This window comes from Thermobia domestica, chromosome 1 (assembly GCF_964235325.1).
Source record: "Thermobia domestica chromosome 1, izTheDome1.hap1.1, whole genome shotgun sequence".
Lineage (NCBI taxonomy): Eukaryota > Metazoa > Arthropoda > Insecta > Zygentoma > Lepismatidae > Thermobia > Thermobia domestica.
In genome coordinates this window covers 364,524,900-364,542,110 of record NC_137454.1, presented here as the reverse complement: position 1 = coordinate 364,542,110, position 17,211 = coordinate 364,524,900, and the positions used below count along the sequence as shown (strand labels likewise).

The 17,211-nt window shown below is 36.6% G+C and overlaps 1 protein-coding gene and 1 long non-coding RNA gene across 2 annotated transcripts in view; both read right to left on the bottom strand.

The window, feature by feature from the left end:
- Nucleotides 1–17,211, bottom strand: part of LOC145664240 (uncharacterized) — a 53,839-nt gene that overhangs the window by 10,315 nt on the left and 26,313 nt on the right. The gene's annotated exons all lie outside the window — the stretch shown is intronic.
- On the bottom strand, nt 2,623–5,217 carry LOC145664246 (uncharacterized). Its single transcript, XR_014127338.1, has 2 exons — nt 5,042–5,217; nt 2,623–4,903 (listed from the first exon to the last, which is right to left on the bottom strand). It is a non-coding gene; the product is annotated as an uncharacterized LOC145664246 (long non-coding RNA).

The following is a 17,211-nucleotide window of genomic DNA, read 5'->3' as shown; positions in this document are numbered from 1 at the left end:
AGCCGGTGTGCTATACGTTTGCCTTCATTGTTTTTTCCTAGTTGGTTCCGTGGTGCATTTTTCCTGATCTCTGATTGGTTAATTGATGTTTGTTTCTAAACTTCTAATTAATTCTGTGTTTCTAGCTCTTTGTTGACAACTGGAGGTTCTTGGTAGTTCTGAGAAGGACCAGAGCTTCTGGTTTTCTCCTGTATGAATTTGATTTTTTCCTGTATGTTGGTTTCCACCAGTGTGTATGGTTTTCACCTGTGTGCAGGTGATTTCCCCCTGCATGAATTTTGTTTCCTCATGTGTGAGATTAAGTGGAGCGTCTTGACAAGATTGTTTCGTTTCTGTGGATTTCTTCCTCCTGTTTCTTCTCTGGACTACATGAAAGTTGTCATCTGGTGTGTTGCTTTCAGGTTCTCTTCCTTCATCTGTTTGAGCAGATTCGATTTGGTTTTCATTGTCGTTCAGGGCTTCTTTTACGTTTGATTTTTCTGGACATTATGGGTGGTGGTCCTCATAAGAGCCGGTGTGTTGGCATTTAGCTTCTGTGGGGTCTTCTTGGTATGTTGCACGGTGTTCTTCCGTTTCTTCACTATTCCATACTGGCTTGCGTAGCTCTTGGAAGTTGAAACACTGCACGTGAACCAAAGTCTCCTGGCCGGAAGATCTTGAGAAAAATGTGTCGTGCTGTTTCTGACTTGAAGAACACTTTGACCCTACTTCCATCATTCGTTACATGGAATTCACTATAGTCCATCCTAATGCCAATGATTTCCCCCACGGCATCTTCAGTGTATCTACTGGATACGCGTTTGATGCATACTGAAGAGGTCTTCGTGAGTGCCTCAACTTCCATTGCGAGCTTCTTGGCTTGGTCATACATCTCCCCCACTCGATCGTCGATGCTATCTTCTTGAGTATAGGTGTGTCTTCTGCTTCCGTGGGCCTCTCTGCTGGAAATCCAGTTTGGTCCAGTTTCACCTGGCTGTCTTCCGGTGGGGTGCTTTCTTTGGTGGCCGTCGCATGGCTCTAAAGAAGGGCCGATCTTCTAGATAAGCTATATCAAGGAAAGGTTTCTCTAAGTTGTGTAACGTGCTTCTTTATGCTGTCCTAAAGAGATAATATTGCGTTCCCGTCAGCCAACTGTCGCCATTGGCTGTACAGCCTATATAGCCAGAGCGAATCTTGACTCACAATAGGAGGTCCAGCCGACGGAAAACAATGCTTATTTCTCAGGAAGCGGTATGTGTAGATGTGCTGTAGAAGATACTCTTTATTAAACACATAGTTTCTTCTCTTAATTATACTCTTATAATAAGAATAGTTTCTTTTTTTTTACTGGTGACCACACCTTAGTTAACACCGCAAAGTTTCTCGGTGTGTCACAGTGTCTTCTTCGGCAAAGCACGGCAAATGCTCTTCATTATATAGGCGCTTCGGGTGGTGGTGGCGCTGCTGTACCCATGTCGTCATGTGACTTGTAGGTGGTGCTGGTGGTCACTCGTCTGCTTCTTGTAGTAACCAAGGATGTTATAAAATAGAGGATCTGCCCATATGTATCTTCAGCCTATTAAATCAATGAAGCCAAAAAACAACCGAGCATCGCCAAGTCTGATTGGATACTCTCGCTTCTTGCATAATCTGATTGGCTACTTTCGTTTCCACCACGATTGTTGGCTCAAAACATTGCGATCGTATTGGACAGAGTGGGCAGAGTAGGGGTGGCGAAACTGTGACGTATGGCTTCAAGATTTTGTTCTAAGGGCAGATCCTACATTTTATAAGATCCTTGGTAGTAACCCAATGTGAGGTGTAGTACTCCGTCGTAAATCCATGTGGTTGCTATTTACAAGCATTAGCATGTGCCATTGTTTATAAACAGAAGCACGTGGTACATAACAGTGGAAATTAAACTTACGTGAGTCAAACTTTCTTAATGGATGCTGATTTTATGAAAAGACTACGAACAATGTTTTCTTTGCTTGTTTACTCCCGTAGTGCAATTATTCATATGAATAATAATATGGTACATTGATTTTTAATGTCATTAGTAGAGCCACTCAAAAGGACAAGAAAAAATTAAGAAGTATAACAGCACTTTATTCATACGCAGTAGGACCTCGAGAATTTGAAGCTGAAGATTAATACATAAAAATTCGAGTTACCAAATTTTTCGAGTAATCAAGGTACGAGTTATCAAAATGACCACAACAAAAATTCGACATACCGAGGTTCCTTGTTCCTAATTAAGAGTAACTAAATAACCGCTATAACTCGAAGTTTTATTCGTTCAACCTCTATAATTCGAAGTTGTCGAAGTTCCTAAGAAGAAGAGGTATTGACCTAGAAACATGTGGAAGGGGCTTTCATGTCTAGATATGAGTATAACACATTTACAGCACAGATTAGCAACAAAGACAATTATGTAAAAGCATGAAGTTATAGCTTCGAGTTATCGAGGTCACATCAAGAGAAATTCGACTTAAGTAAACTTCGACTTGTGGAGGTTTGAAGACACGAAGATTCATGTTTTAAAAATATGATTATGGAACCTTTATTATGGAACTTATCGAGGTTGTAATTTTTACACATTTGAATTATATTGGTTGTTTTAACATTGAATGTTGCGGAGAGTTCAAGGAATATGAAACAATTCGAGTTATTGATATTCAACCGAACCATGTTTGGTACCCTGAATATGATTTTGGTTATCTAAAAGTCCAGGAAGAATTAATTTGAAGACCATAATAGAGCATAATTATAAAAGACAGAGCATAATATTATTTTAAAAGACAAACATGTCAGTGCATTAGATAATTCAAACAGTTAACAGTCGGGCAAATCGTTGTCGCTAACTGTGGTGCTTGCATGCCTGACGCCAATAAATGTTGCTAGCTTCCGGACCATTTGCAAGTTTAAAACTATTATGATGATTTAATTGCGACATAAAATTGCTCTGTTTCAATTTAATTGCGACATAAAATTGCGCTGTTTCAATTTAATTGCAACAGCACTGTTTCAATTTAGTTGCAATTGCACTGTTCCAATTGCGGCACTGAATGCAAAAAGGGGTCAAGTCATCAAACCAAAATTTTGGAAAAAACGAGAAAAACTGTATAACTTGGGTAGTTCTTGTCAGTTTTTAAAAAATCTTTGAACTGTACATAGTCGGATGATACACATTTGTTGACATTTAAAAAAATCATATCGTTTATATTGAAACTTGGTAAAAGAAATTTGAAAATTGTCGACATGTTCCCTTTTAGCATTCAATACAATCTGGAACCTTGTTTTCACTCCAGTTTGGACTTTCTTGTGATGACAGTACTAGGCCTTGAGTACAATAATACTTTGTGAGTATTCCGAAACACATTTTAATGCTAATTACTTGTTACAAGAGAAAATATTTACTGAGAATCCCATGCTTCACTCTCTGGTTCATCGTCCTCCGTTGCCCTGGTGCTGTTTCTTTTTCTTTCTTTCTTTCTTTCTTTTTTCTTTTTTTTTAACAATATTGTAAAAGTACGGAAATAACTTCACTGGTATTATGTCCAGCATCTTCTGGACGTCATCAACTTTTGCTAGCTTAAGGTCCAAAGGGGCAAAGTAAAGCTGAGGCATATTTGAGAGGGTGGGTATAGCTTTCCGTTTCAAAAGAGGAAAGATTTGCCGTAATATTCCACTAGCAAATTTAGAGGCTTCGACTGATTTTGATGTGGCAGAATAGTGAAACATCTTGTATGAAGTAACACTCCACGTTTCTCCATGAACAGTTACTGATTTCCTGTAAAATTTATCCAGATGTGCCTTCTAGTCCTGAAAAATGTCTTGTTTACACAGTTCTATTTTCATCTTCTTCGCCTTTTTCTTAAAAACGTCCACCTTTTGTTCTGGTGTATACACACGATCTTCTTTACATTTTGCAAGTTCTAAGATCGCAAAATGGCGATCACACGCCAAATAGAAATGACCTCTTGTAGGAAGCATGTGATGAATGTTGTGGAACCTTCCCGTTTGAGATAGAGCATGCCAGAACTGTGTAACTGTGCAATTTCTATTTTGCCCTGTGCACGCATCAGAAAAACATATAAAGTTTTCACTGTAGGTGGAATGGTTCTCGTCAATAAAACGCACCAAAAGTGACACTACTGGGTTAGGTCCTTTCTTCGTTGTTAACTCATCATACATTTAAATGAAGGGCTTGCCGTCTGAAAATCGATGGATTCCAAAAACAAACACCCATGGATGTCTGTAGTAAAACATATCTGAAACGAGTAGGTGTGGAATTGGAATGGACACTCTTTTCTTCATTTTTTCACTTTTTGTTCCATCATCTTCATATTCTCATAAAAAGCTGATGCACGGTTTTTACTCAGTTTCAACTGTAATGTTAGTCGATGTTTCACAGCAGTATTTTGTTCACTCGCGATCTGAAAGTTTAACTTCTCGCATGTTTTGCATACGTCGACTTGAGGTTTCCCAAAACTATAGTTAAAGTGTTCTTTTTAAAGTAGTTATAGTAAAATCGATATTTTACTAAAGGTTTAAAATTTGCACTGTCGACTGTTCCCTCTTTCGTAGCCTTGTAGTACAAAAATGATTCGGGATCATGTTGTTCCAGAAACAGTTCCCACATTCTCTGAATGCTGAGATTACTAGCAAGATATTTCTTCTTTTCACCGGAACGGGAGTAATGTGCTACGCGGTAGGGAAAACCTCGAATGAAATCCGAAATCTGTTGACGAACATCGTCTGAAACTGTTTTTTGTTTCCCATGAAACCCTTGTTTGTCACGAGCTGACATCACGCGTTCTTGGGCCGAAAGACAGAGACGAGCAACACGTTTCTTTCATATTCCATGCAGTGCCATGAATACCATTTTGCAGACAACAGTTTCCTGAAAGCCAACTTTCACCTGAAAAGGAACAAAGCAGAAAGTATGTTTCAGATTCTAAGGAAAACAGTTTTCTTTTTCATCAGTAAGATTAATAAAAATCTTGCTATAGTTTTTCAAAGAAAAAAAGCAATAGCCTATTGTTTGGGCCTAACCTACCATGTATATGTACGTTGCACTCTTAGGTTTTGCTGTTACAGACGTTGGTCTTGGCCTCCTGGTTGCTGGTTGCACAGGGTGTATAAGACAGATCAGATTTATGTCCTGAGCAATTTTCGAGGCCATGTTGTTAAATTCGTTTAGTATGAGTTCTTTGGAAGCCTCAGAAATCTTTGAGAAGCACTGTCTTTTGCACCTGCACGTGAAAAAAGAAATCCCCATTAGCATGACAGTACCGGATAGCCTTCACGTTTAAAGTCGAGTTTGTCCCAGGACAGGGATAAACTCGATTTATATTAATAGGTTAGGTAAGGTTAGGTTAGGTTTATATATTACAGGATTAGGTTATGCAGTGGGTTAATATTGAAGGGTGGAAAAGGGGAGAAATTGCCAGGCACCTCTGTACATTTCCCTGGAATCTCATTTCCTTTGTGCCTTCCAGGGAGAGAGGGGGACTTGGGAATGGTTTAATGTGCAAGAGAAAAGTTTATTAAAACGAAACTTTAACTCATCATTGTTCCCTGGAATCTTAATCTTTATCTTAAATTCAACGAATGCTTGCTGAACCCTGCTATTTTATTTTGTGTTGAAACATTTAGAATATGAACTGGAACTGCTAGAAATAGTAAGAACACATTCAATAAGAAAGTTACTTAAAGTATTGTACTGTTCATGGTTTTATAAGTACTTTGTGGCTATTAATTAGCGTGATAGTGATTACGTACAATACAATAAATCTATCAGTAATCCAGGATATGTACCTAACAGAAATGCATTTAAACCCTTGAAAACCGATCAGTGAAGCGCAGAAAACATCATTATTACACTGTCTGTACAAGGGTATGTTTGCGTTTCTGAATACTGCGTTCATTTGTAGATTATATTCCAGGCATGGTATGGGGTTCATGGCTATATTATGTAATACAGTCTATAAAACAATGTGGATGAAAATTCTATGGAAATTAAAAGAGTGTGGGAGATTATTTACAGTAATGATCATTATTGTACCAAGTAAAAGTGAAATGTTCTTCATGCTATGTATAGCAAAGATTATCGTAACCCATCAAAACATAATAACAACATCGTTAGTGGAACATCTGAATTCAAGCACATGGATTTCGTCCCTATCTGAAAGCGCTTTAATTTCCATACTGAGGCTAGGATGGTTTGGCCTTTCACAGTGATTCAGTTAGCAATGTTCCAGAATCAGGTCCCATACAGTAGTTAGGTTAGCGATCATCAAAATGTAATACACCCAAAGCTAACTCAACCTAACTTTCCCTCAAACATAAACCTCTTTCTAAACGAGTTTACCCCTGTGCTGGGATAAACTTGACTTTTACCACCTAATCACAGTATTCACAATCCTTCCCTACCATTCGACGTGCCTTGAAATGTACTTTCCAACGATATAACAAAGTCCTATGCCGTCAAAAAAAGGTGACATGACCCCTTTTTGCATTCAATGCCTCAATTTAATTGCAACTGCATTGTTTCAATTTAATTGCAACTGCGATGTTTCAATTTAAGTATAACTGTACTGTTTCAATATAATTGCAAATGCACTGTTTCAATTTAATTTCAACTGCATTGCTTCAATTTAATTATAACTGCCCTGTTTCATTTTAATTGCAATTGCACTGCTTCAATTTAATTGCTACTGCATTGTTTCGATATTCGATTTAATTATTCAAAATGGGTCAAGGGTCATTTCGTAACCATATTTAAATTTGAGCATTAATATGTGTGTGTATTTCTACAGTAATATTAGACCTACAACTTAAACTGCATTGTTTCAATCAGCTCATCCTCCTTGCTTGTCTAGTGGCTAGCACGGGGTTCCGGGTTCGATTCACGGTGGTATTTGAAATTTGAAGACAGTGGTTCATATTATAGCAGTTCGGATTCCACCGTAGCTTTTGCCCACATCTCATATTGTCTCGGCCCTGAAAAGAAACGCTAAACTCCAACCAAACAGCGCGCGGCTTAACAGAGTGAATCAAAAAGGACGTTACAACTTTGAAAATTCATATTGATTTCTCATTTACCTTACAGACATGGTTTTGGTGTCATTTTGTAGCAAAATACATAAAGTTTGTTACCTTATACTTAAAGCCTAAAGAGGTAAAATGTAGCTTCCATTGGTGATGCAGCAAACATCGCATCTGAAGTCGATCTCTTGCCAAACACAAAATTCCTTACGAACAATTCTATAAGTGTCTTTTTAATTCTTACACCATTTGTAATTTGTATTGTTTGAGATGCAACTGTTTTCTCAACACATGCCAAACTGTCATGTGTGGGACGCCCAGCTGTCAAGAAGCAATGCCCGGTTTATTTGTAGGTCTGTTCATTTACAAAGTTTTGTCTCACTTGCTCTACAACGTCTTTAAATCTACGGGGACGATCTGAAGATTTGTTTTGTTTTACCGAACATCCAATTTCAATAAAACACTTATGCCACTGATAAATAGTAGGCCTATTGGGAGGATATTTACTATACTTTGTACGAAAATTACGTTACATAGTTGTCGCAGATTTGGATTCTTCAAACTAAAATACACACCTAGCACGCTCGGGACCAGTAAAGGCAGCCATCTTTGCTGCTACTGCCGCTAGCGCTTACAGTGGCTTGTTTCTGAACTAGCGTACTACGTGAGTCAAAACTTGATGTATTTTGCTACAAAATGGCGCCAAAACCATGTCTGTGAAATAAATAAATAAATCAATATGAGTTTTCAAAGTTGTAAAGTCCTTTTTTATGTATTTTGTATATCAAAGTTGTAAAGTCCTTTGTGATGTATTTTGTATATCAAAGTTTAAAGTCCTTTTTATGTATTTTGTATATCAAAGTTGTAAAGTCCTTTGTGATGTATTTTGTGTATCAAAGTTTTAAAGTCCTTTTATGTATTTTGTATATCAAAGATGTAAAGTCCTTTGTGATGTATTTTGTATATCAAAGTTGTAAAGTTCTTTTTATGTATTTTGTATATCAAAGTTGTAAAGTCCTTTGTGATGTAATTTGTATATCAAAGTTGTAAAGTCCTTTTTATGTATTTTGTATATCAAAGTTGTAAAGTCCTTTGTGATGTATTTTGTATATTAAAGTTGTAAAGTCATTTTTATGTATTTTGTATATCAAAGTTGTAAAGTCCTTTGTGATGTATTTTATATATCAAAGTTGTAAAGTCTTTTGTGATGTATTTTGTATATCAATGTTGTAAAGTCCTTTGTGATGTATTTTGTATATCAAAGTTGTAAAGTCTTTTTAATGCAACTTCTATATCCGGAAATACAATACGTAACACCTATTCTTACCAAACTATTTTATATGGCATGTCTTGTACATACGAAAAATAATTTATGAACTTTATGTAAATTTTGTTATCATATTTAGAAGATTTCTTCACAAAGAAAGCTTTAGAAGTACTTACTTGAAAAAAGTATATATACACTATGATATTTTCTCATTCTTTCTTTCATTGGATGCATTCATAAGATTTTTTTAAAGCGTTATAAAGATTTAAAAGAAATGATATTGATCCTTTAAACGGATTTTATGTTTCTTCATCATTTCCGTATTTTCTTCTCAATTTTTCCCCTTCTTTTCCCAATCCCAGAAAACTATTTTTTCTCTCTCTCTCGATAAAGAATAAAAACTTTAAAAATGACAGTGATGTGAAGAGGAACAGAGATGCTTTTTTTTTAACAAGAAGGCCCAGGGTAATCAAACTTTGGGAAAAGAACGTTCGAAATTTAACGAGTCTTTGGTACTTTACGTTTTTCTTTTCTTTTCTTTTTTCTAACGTTAAGGTCTAAGAGAAAAGAAGTTTTGGTGAGAGTGGAGAAAAGGATATAAGAGCAAGAAGAAGAGAAATTTAAAAAAAAATCGAAGGAAAATCCGAAGAAAATTCCCTCTAACTAGGATGGTCGTTTTTACAACATTTCTTTCCCTCTGGTTCTTTTTTTTATTATTATTTGTGAAGAATCGAAAAAAAGAAAAGAGAAAGTTGTAAGGTAATGGGAAGATGCTACTACAGTACTAGGAGTTGATGACTGACTTCATTGGGGTGCGCATGTGTAAGCTAGTGCATAAAGAAGAAAAAATCCAGATTTGCGTTGTGGAGTGAAGTAGTGTAAAAAGGAAAGAAAAGATTAGGATAGTGAAGGGATTATATTGCTAGCACGAAGCAACGCCGTTACGTAAAAGAAGCGAGCAATTTGTCATTTGCGAGCAAAAGTGTGTGTGAGAGAGACGATAGAAGAGAAAAAGAAAAGTGGTGGTGCCGTTGGTGATCCTTGCGGTACTCCTCTTTCTTCGTAGGTTGTTTCGGTTTAAAGAATGAAGGAGAAAGAAAGAAAGACATACAAACACACACTCGCATACAGAAAAGAGAAAAGAAGGGATAGATGTACAAAAAACTTTTTTTTTCTAAAGTTGGTTCTACAAACTTATCACGAGTTAAGTATGTTCTGTTGAAGTACTTCTAACAGAAACTTTAAAAAAAAATGAAGAGAGAAAACTTCTGAGTATTTCGTTCTCTTCTTCTGTCCACTGGCGTACAAATACACCCTCACGTGCACACCCAATTCATCGTCATTATCATCGTCTCTCCATATGGACTTTCCAGGTGAAGTGGGTACGTCCTCAGGTTCCTGTCATTTTTAAGAGTCACTTTTTTTCTTTCTTTCTACTTTCATCTTGTTTTAAGTGGGTAGACAGGCATCCTGTACTAAACCTTATTGATTCAGCGTTGAGTGTTTTCGAAGTTGCCACGGTTATATCATTATTTTCATTATCATGACCATCATGCTGCGTTGCATCAAAGAAGTCTTAAGAAAAAATTGTAACTTCCTGTATCTTCATAATATTCTTTTCTCTGTAAAACCTATTCTCTTCAATAAAAAGAATATTTAAAAAAATGCTTTTGTCTTTTCTACCCTCAGCAACTCCAGACGTATTATTCAACAATATTCAAGATGTATACTGCCAAGATATCTACGTTCAAGTGGATATATTCTAAGAATACCTACTACTTGCTTGAATTGTAGGCGGCTATCATTCCATTTGGTTCTCTCAATTTAAAAGTAATATATTTGAGAAGTCAACAGGACTCAAAGAACATTGTGGAGTTTTATATGTCAAGGATTGCGAGCCAGAGAGGCTCGTAACCACTTCTGTAAAACTACAAAAATGTAAAGCAAGAGTTTTGTCTTAGTATTGGGAATATTTGTGTTTGAAATTTTCATATTTTCATAGTGAGAACGAGAACAGAAGAAGAAGTTGCAGAGGGAACTGATTCGGATGAGATGTTGGAAAGAAAGAGCTTACTCTCATCAGCTTTGTTATTTAGGATGAAAATAGACACGAGAATGTGTTTTGGTAGGAGTCAAGAATGGTACTCGCCATGTGAGTGGCAAAACTCTTATCAAAAATTAACATACAGCTACAAAGCTTGAGAGAAGAATATGAAAAAATATGGAATAAAAATAAAGATGAAGTCAATGTTAATTGGGAGGAAGAAAGGTCGAGAAAATACAAGTTGAAAGTGAATAGGAACAGGTGAGTAGTGTTGTGTAATACTTCAATACATCGAACGATATTCAAATATAGATATATCGATACCAAAAAGTTTAATATTTGATATTTGTCGATGTTTGATATTATGATATTTCGATGATTCGATAATTTGATATTCGATTTTTTTTAGATATTTAATATTTTCAATATTTTTGATTACTTTGATTTTCAATATTTCGATATATCGATTGTTTTGTTATTTTATCGATTTTTGATACCCAAATCGATTTATGCCATACCCCTATTAGGGTACTGTTATTGACTAAAGCAAGGAGAGTTTTATTGTCCCCAAGAAATGCACCACATTGCGGGGAGGCGGTTAATTAAGAAATAACGAACTCAGTTTTGTGAGAGCAGACTACACATAACTCAGTTAAACAAGCTCATATGGGTGGTAATAGCCCTATACGTGGGTACGACTAAGGAAAGCTGGCGTCTGATATCTGCAGAAAGTAGACATACAGACAAGCATCTTCCTTAGGGTTGTCGTACGACAAACTTTAAAAAAGACGACATTTTTAGATTTCACAAAAAGATTATACTACTCTTTGTACTACTCAAAAAAAATCTCTTGATAACATGAGAAACAAAACTTTGACAATGACAATTATCACGGTAGCTCACTGGTAGTTGCTGGCAATAGCCTAGTGGTCTATGGTGTTAGCGTTCGGATCATAAGATGCAGTTCATTGGAGGTTCAAGTCCCTTTGAAGAGCATGACTGGATTTTAACTGTCCTCGATATTTCTATGTTCGTGACCCTGTCGTATCCGATTACATAGAATGTGACCATAGAGACCAGTATCCCGGTTGGGGCAAATTTATTTATAGTGTATTCCTTCAATACATGGGCAGTTCGGCAAGTTCTTTGAACTTCCCCTGCTGGATTTTACAGTATCTCTTCCTCCCCTATCTCTCTTTTGACCGCATTTGCGGGGTTGCAATGTTCCAGCATCCACTGTGTCTTGTGCCTCGCTAAAGTGAAACAGATGTCAGGCCTCCACATTTTGCTATAATCGAGTATTATATATATATGTATAAGAAAACTATATATGTTGAACAACAATCTTCTAATCACTGACTGAAAAGACAGGCGTTCACTTCTGGTATGATGAATCTATGGTTTGATCCCCGGCCACAAAAGTTGAATAGACAAGCTAGAAAATACTGAGGTAAAACCTACTGTATATCTTTCTGCTATTCACTTGTTTCTGCAATTAATACATGCCATTCTGCTCGCGGGCCCCCAGGCAAGTGTGTGGCTATGGTACAGACCGCAACAAAAAACCTGCAACATGAGAATGTAAGTTTATTCTAAAATGACGAAGTCTTTTGCTCCAAAATAACAGGGTGTGCAGGGGAGGACGCCGAGGTTTCTGCTGGCGTGATTCATGCCACTTAGACATTATGTTCATTTCCTGGACTGTTAGGCGCAGTTTCACAATAAACTTACATACTTATGTTGCAGGTTTTTTGCTGCGCCCTGTACCACTAAGATGGCTCTGCTACTTTCGGTTGTCAAGTACACACAATAACATATTGCAATACGGGTACTTCCAGGGACTCCACAAGGGAGAGTTTGGCCTCTCTGTAACAAGTAAATGCATATTTTGCATTAAGTTTCCGGGCATAAGCAAATATTTTCTGAATTTCATACTGCAATAGTTTCTTTATATTTTTACGTTTACAACTTCTGTTGTAAAAATAGATATTATCTCCACAACCCCAACACCTCTAACACTCCCCTAACACACCCGTATGATGAATTTATCCATTGATTCAAGTATGCCTTTATTAACGGGCGACTTTTCATAAGAAATTATACGCAGGTGTTATGTTTCATTCAGTCACAATAACACTCAGTGCAAGTAGAGTCTATTATTTTAACCTTAAATTGCAAAATAACTTCCGAAAGTCAATAAGTGTTAAGCAAAATTTCATGAAGGAACTATGGTCTTTCTAGTTATTATGACGCATTTAAGACGTCATTTTCTTATTTCCACAATATAAGGATTATTGTTAGCTATTGCAAAATTTTTAAAACACATCTTAAATTATAATAATTATTATAGCCGCCCGCAGGGTGAGCAAGGGTTCAGTTACACCTCTTATCGAAAAGTGTTCAATTCTTCGAAATACATGTCAAAACTTGTTGGATTGCCTTTCTAATACACTGTTGTATTTAATAGATTAGTTGTATGAAATTCTAGATGTTTACTAAAAAATATATTTAATATATGCACAGTGGCGTAGGCAGAATTTCATTTCGGAGTGGTTTTAGGCAACAGTCTCTACCAGGGGCGGATCCAGGGGGACGATCGGAGCGATTGCCCCCAGAAGAGGAAACTTTCTTATTTCATATATAAATAAAACCCATCCCAGAGTTTGGAGCTCTTAAAAGTAGCTCTAAGTAGTAGTATTACAACTCCCTCCCCCCGCAGAAGTCCATCCTGGATCCGCCCCTAGTCTGTACAAAGTTTTCGTCATCTGTTTAGACATCAAATTTCCTTAATCACACACTATTTTAATGCTACTTTTGTTGATTCTCTGTAGTTAAGTGGTAATCATTTGTGTTCTTGTGAGTGGTCTCCTAGTACGGACTGATGTGCAAGAACTGGAAAAAAATTGTTTTCTTCAAGACAAAAGGAATTTATTTATTTATTTTTATTTTATTTATTTATTTATTTATTTGGTCACGGCTATGTCCTTGGGAAATTTTGAGCGTTTAAAAAAATGTTTCAGTTTCATTGGTGAAATAGCAATACGATCTATCTTTGATTTATCATTATATCTAATAATAATAATAATAATAATAATAATAATAATAATAATAATAATAATAATAATAATAATAATAATAATAATAATAATAATAATAATAATAATCTCTGTATTTGGAAGAAAGAAGATCTTGAAGAGAATTCAATAATTAATTCGAAACGATGGAAAAATGGCAAATCTGTGAACACAGTAGATTTACTATTCCTAAGCATTGAATAGAAAACTATTAAATTAACATTCAACTACAAAAATGTTTTAATAAAAAAAAAATGCAATATCTGTTCTGGAAATGTAATAGATTTAGTGAAACAAAATTATGATTTTAAATTTATGAATAAACGAAAAAATCATTGAAATGATATACACAAATTTCTTGTTTCTTGAAATGATATACACTACAGCGAAATTAAACTACCGCTAATTTTAGAGTTTTTCTGTAAATAAATTTAAAACAAATAAAAATATTCGAAAAGAAAAAAGGTAGTTCACTAGACAATATTATTTTGCATGTGGTACCGTTATCACAACTCATTTATCTGCTTTCGATTTGGAACTGTAGATAGATTTAGCATTTTTGGCGGGGTCTGTAAATAGCGGCATACCAAAAGCAGATAGGTGAATTGTGATAAAGGTATCACATGCAAAATCGCATTATCTAGTTCACTACGTTTCTGCTTTTCGAATATTTTCTTTTTAAATTTGTTTTGAAGATATTAGAGAAAAGCTCTAAAATTAGCGGTAGTTTAATTTCGCTGTAGTGAAGACCCTTAACATGTTTTGACACGATATAGACGTAACAGTAAAGACAGTGAAGGATTAAGATTAGAAGTTAGATTTCTAGGTTTAGGCATCTATGTATGACTACGTTAGCCCGTTACGTATGAGGGATGACCTCCCTCGGTGATCTCACTATTAGGGATGGCCAGAACCGGTTCCTGGTGGAACCGGTTTTCGGCTCTGAACGGGTCCGGTTCCGGAACCGTTTTTTCGGATCCAGGTCTGGAACCGTTTTTTCGGATCCAGGTCTGGAACCGGTTTTTCGGATCCAGGTCTGGAACGGATCTGAATACCGGAACCGGAACTTTGTGGCCGTCCCTACTCACTATCCGAGGAAAGCGAAGGAAGAAAGGATTGGGGAAGGGAGGAAGCGGCCTGGGAAATATCTGTTAGGTACCATTTCGACATTTGCCTAGTGTGAATGAGGAAAACATAGAAAAACCTCGATCAGGATGGCTGGCCTAAGAGAGGTTTTGCACGTTTCGATTGAGTGTCCGCGCCGAGAATCGAATCCGAGACCGCTCGCACAAAACACAAGAGCGTTAGCGACTACGTTACGCAGGACCACTGTGAATAATGAAGTTTTACTACCGTGTTAAACTAGCATAGAAGCTAAATAGCCGTTTGTACCTTTAGTTTTCTTAACTGAACTCGTATTATCAGTTCTGATAGAATATCTAAAGCTCAGGATAAAATGTTTGCCGAACGAAAAGCGAGATGTAAAACAGATGTAAAACTGTACCATGCCATTGGAGGGCCGAGCGGAGCGACGGCCCCGGAAGGCGAAGTAAAGGGGACGAAAAATTCGGGAGGGAAAAGAAAAGATATATATAAAATGAAAATCACTCATACCGTCGAAATACTCTCTCCCCGGGCGTTGATTTTGCACGGCACGGCAATAACGTAAAGAGAAATCTTATTCCAAAACAAACGGTTTTATATCTGTTTTCTTCGTTTATAGTACTTTTCTTTTTCTTTTTCCTTTTTTTCTTTTTTTTTTTGTCTGCCAGTTTGAATTTAGGCAACCAGTGAAAGACATACAACAAGATGCATAGCTTTCAGGCAGCGTCGTAACTTAGATTTTTTTCCTGGGGGGGGGGGAGTATCCAAGCATTAATATGCGTATTTGGGATCCCTACAAAAACTTGTTTTTCTAATTCTTGGGCCTCCCTCTTTCCATCTTTCTCTTACTCTTTAAGTGCCCCCGAAGCCTCTCGGCACAGCAAAGTCTGTGGGACCGTTATTTACGCCCTTGGGCCCCTTCCATCATGACAAATTAATTACGGGGACAATATTGACAAAGCTCAAAACCGTACGAATAAATATTATTTCTAGAGCCCTTAATAGTAGCCTTTTTTTTTTACTGAAATGGGCAGAGTTTTGTTTTATTTATCTTTTGTGTGCTGGTTTGTTTATGTAATGTATGAACCTGTTTGATGCTTCTTTTATAATTTCATGTTCGTATCATATAAGGAGTAAGAAAATTTTGTCTTAAAGTGGCCCCCGCTCGAACGACGGGAAGTTTTTCTGGGGGGAAATTGCCCCCCTGCCCCTCACAAGTTACGGCCCTGCTTTCAGGAACTTGATAAGACAGTTAGGCAACCAAAACGACATTTTTGATATGGTGATTGCATAACGTACACTTGCTGGCAATAAATGAACTGTCAGTTTGAAAATCAATCAAGACGTCCAGTCTCCGAATGAACATAGGACACAAAAGTACTGTATACTGTAAACGCATTTTCTTAATTGTAGAACTCACTACAAGGAAAGAAAAGTAGAACTTGAACAAGAGAGTCGTAAAGAGCGATTTTTTCTAAATCCCCAAAAAACTCCATTTTTTTGAGTCTCTAGTGATGGCACGCCAAATTTGTTTTAGCAGTATCCTAAGTCTGTTAGTAGTTAAAATTAAGAGGTGGTTTACTCCTCCCTAGACAACCAGCAACAAAGCATATTAGCCAACCATGCTTACCACACATCATCGAATTGAAAATAGTCTAAATGACAGAGTTTTGTTGGGTGTCATCATCATAGGTATTCTGCCATTATTGGCAAGTCACTTGTCGCAAATGAGAAAATTCCATGTCCCAATATCTTCCGCTAACTATGTTTTGATATTCACCATTAATTGTAGTCTCCTTCGCCCCTCCCTCTCTTTCTTGCCACTATACCGTCTAGCACGTCCCTCATGATACAGTTCCTTCTTACCCAATGTCCTATCCAGTTTCTCTTCCTCTTCTTAATAATGTCTAAAACTGGTTTTCTCTCCTACTATTTCTAAGACTCTCTCAATTGTTTTTCCCTCAACTCAACTAATTCTCTCCATTTTTCTCCACACTCACATTTCGAAAGCTTTCAGTTGTTTTTCATTTTGCGTAATGCGTAAGGTTCATGTTTCTGATCCATACAAAACAATACTCCACACGAAGCATTTTATGAATGTTTCTCTCAGCTTTTTATTCAAGGTTCCACAAAATAGACTTTTCTTCCTCCTAAAGGCTTCTTTCGCCGTTCGTATCCTTGGTTTTATTTCACGTTGACACTTCATATCTTTACTGATGATACTGCCCAGGTATCAAAAACTAATGACGAGTTCTATTTTCTCACTTCCTATTTCTATATCTGACACTAACCACTTCTTTTCAATCACCATGGCTTTGTTGGGTGTAACGTCAGGGATTTTTGTTCTTTTCAACTCATTTTCAAAAACAAAGAAACATATTTGAGGCTTTCCAATGCTCCTATTTCTCCTATATATTTGCGTCTCTTCCCATAAACTCCTATATTTCCTACATTTTAACGAAACCTCCTATATTTTTGTGGCATTGCTACTTCCACTTGTGAAAATAACATAAGGACATATGGTGTGGGTGGTTGGAGGACCTTTTGTCCCCACAGTAGAGTGGTTGAATGGAGATTCTGCTATGTTTCGTCCTTTCCTGTTTATTGTCTAAAGATAATTACATTAAGCAATATACAGTTAGCGCAAAAAGTATTCATACACCTACAAAATGGAACAAAAAATGAACTAG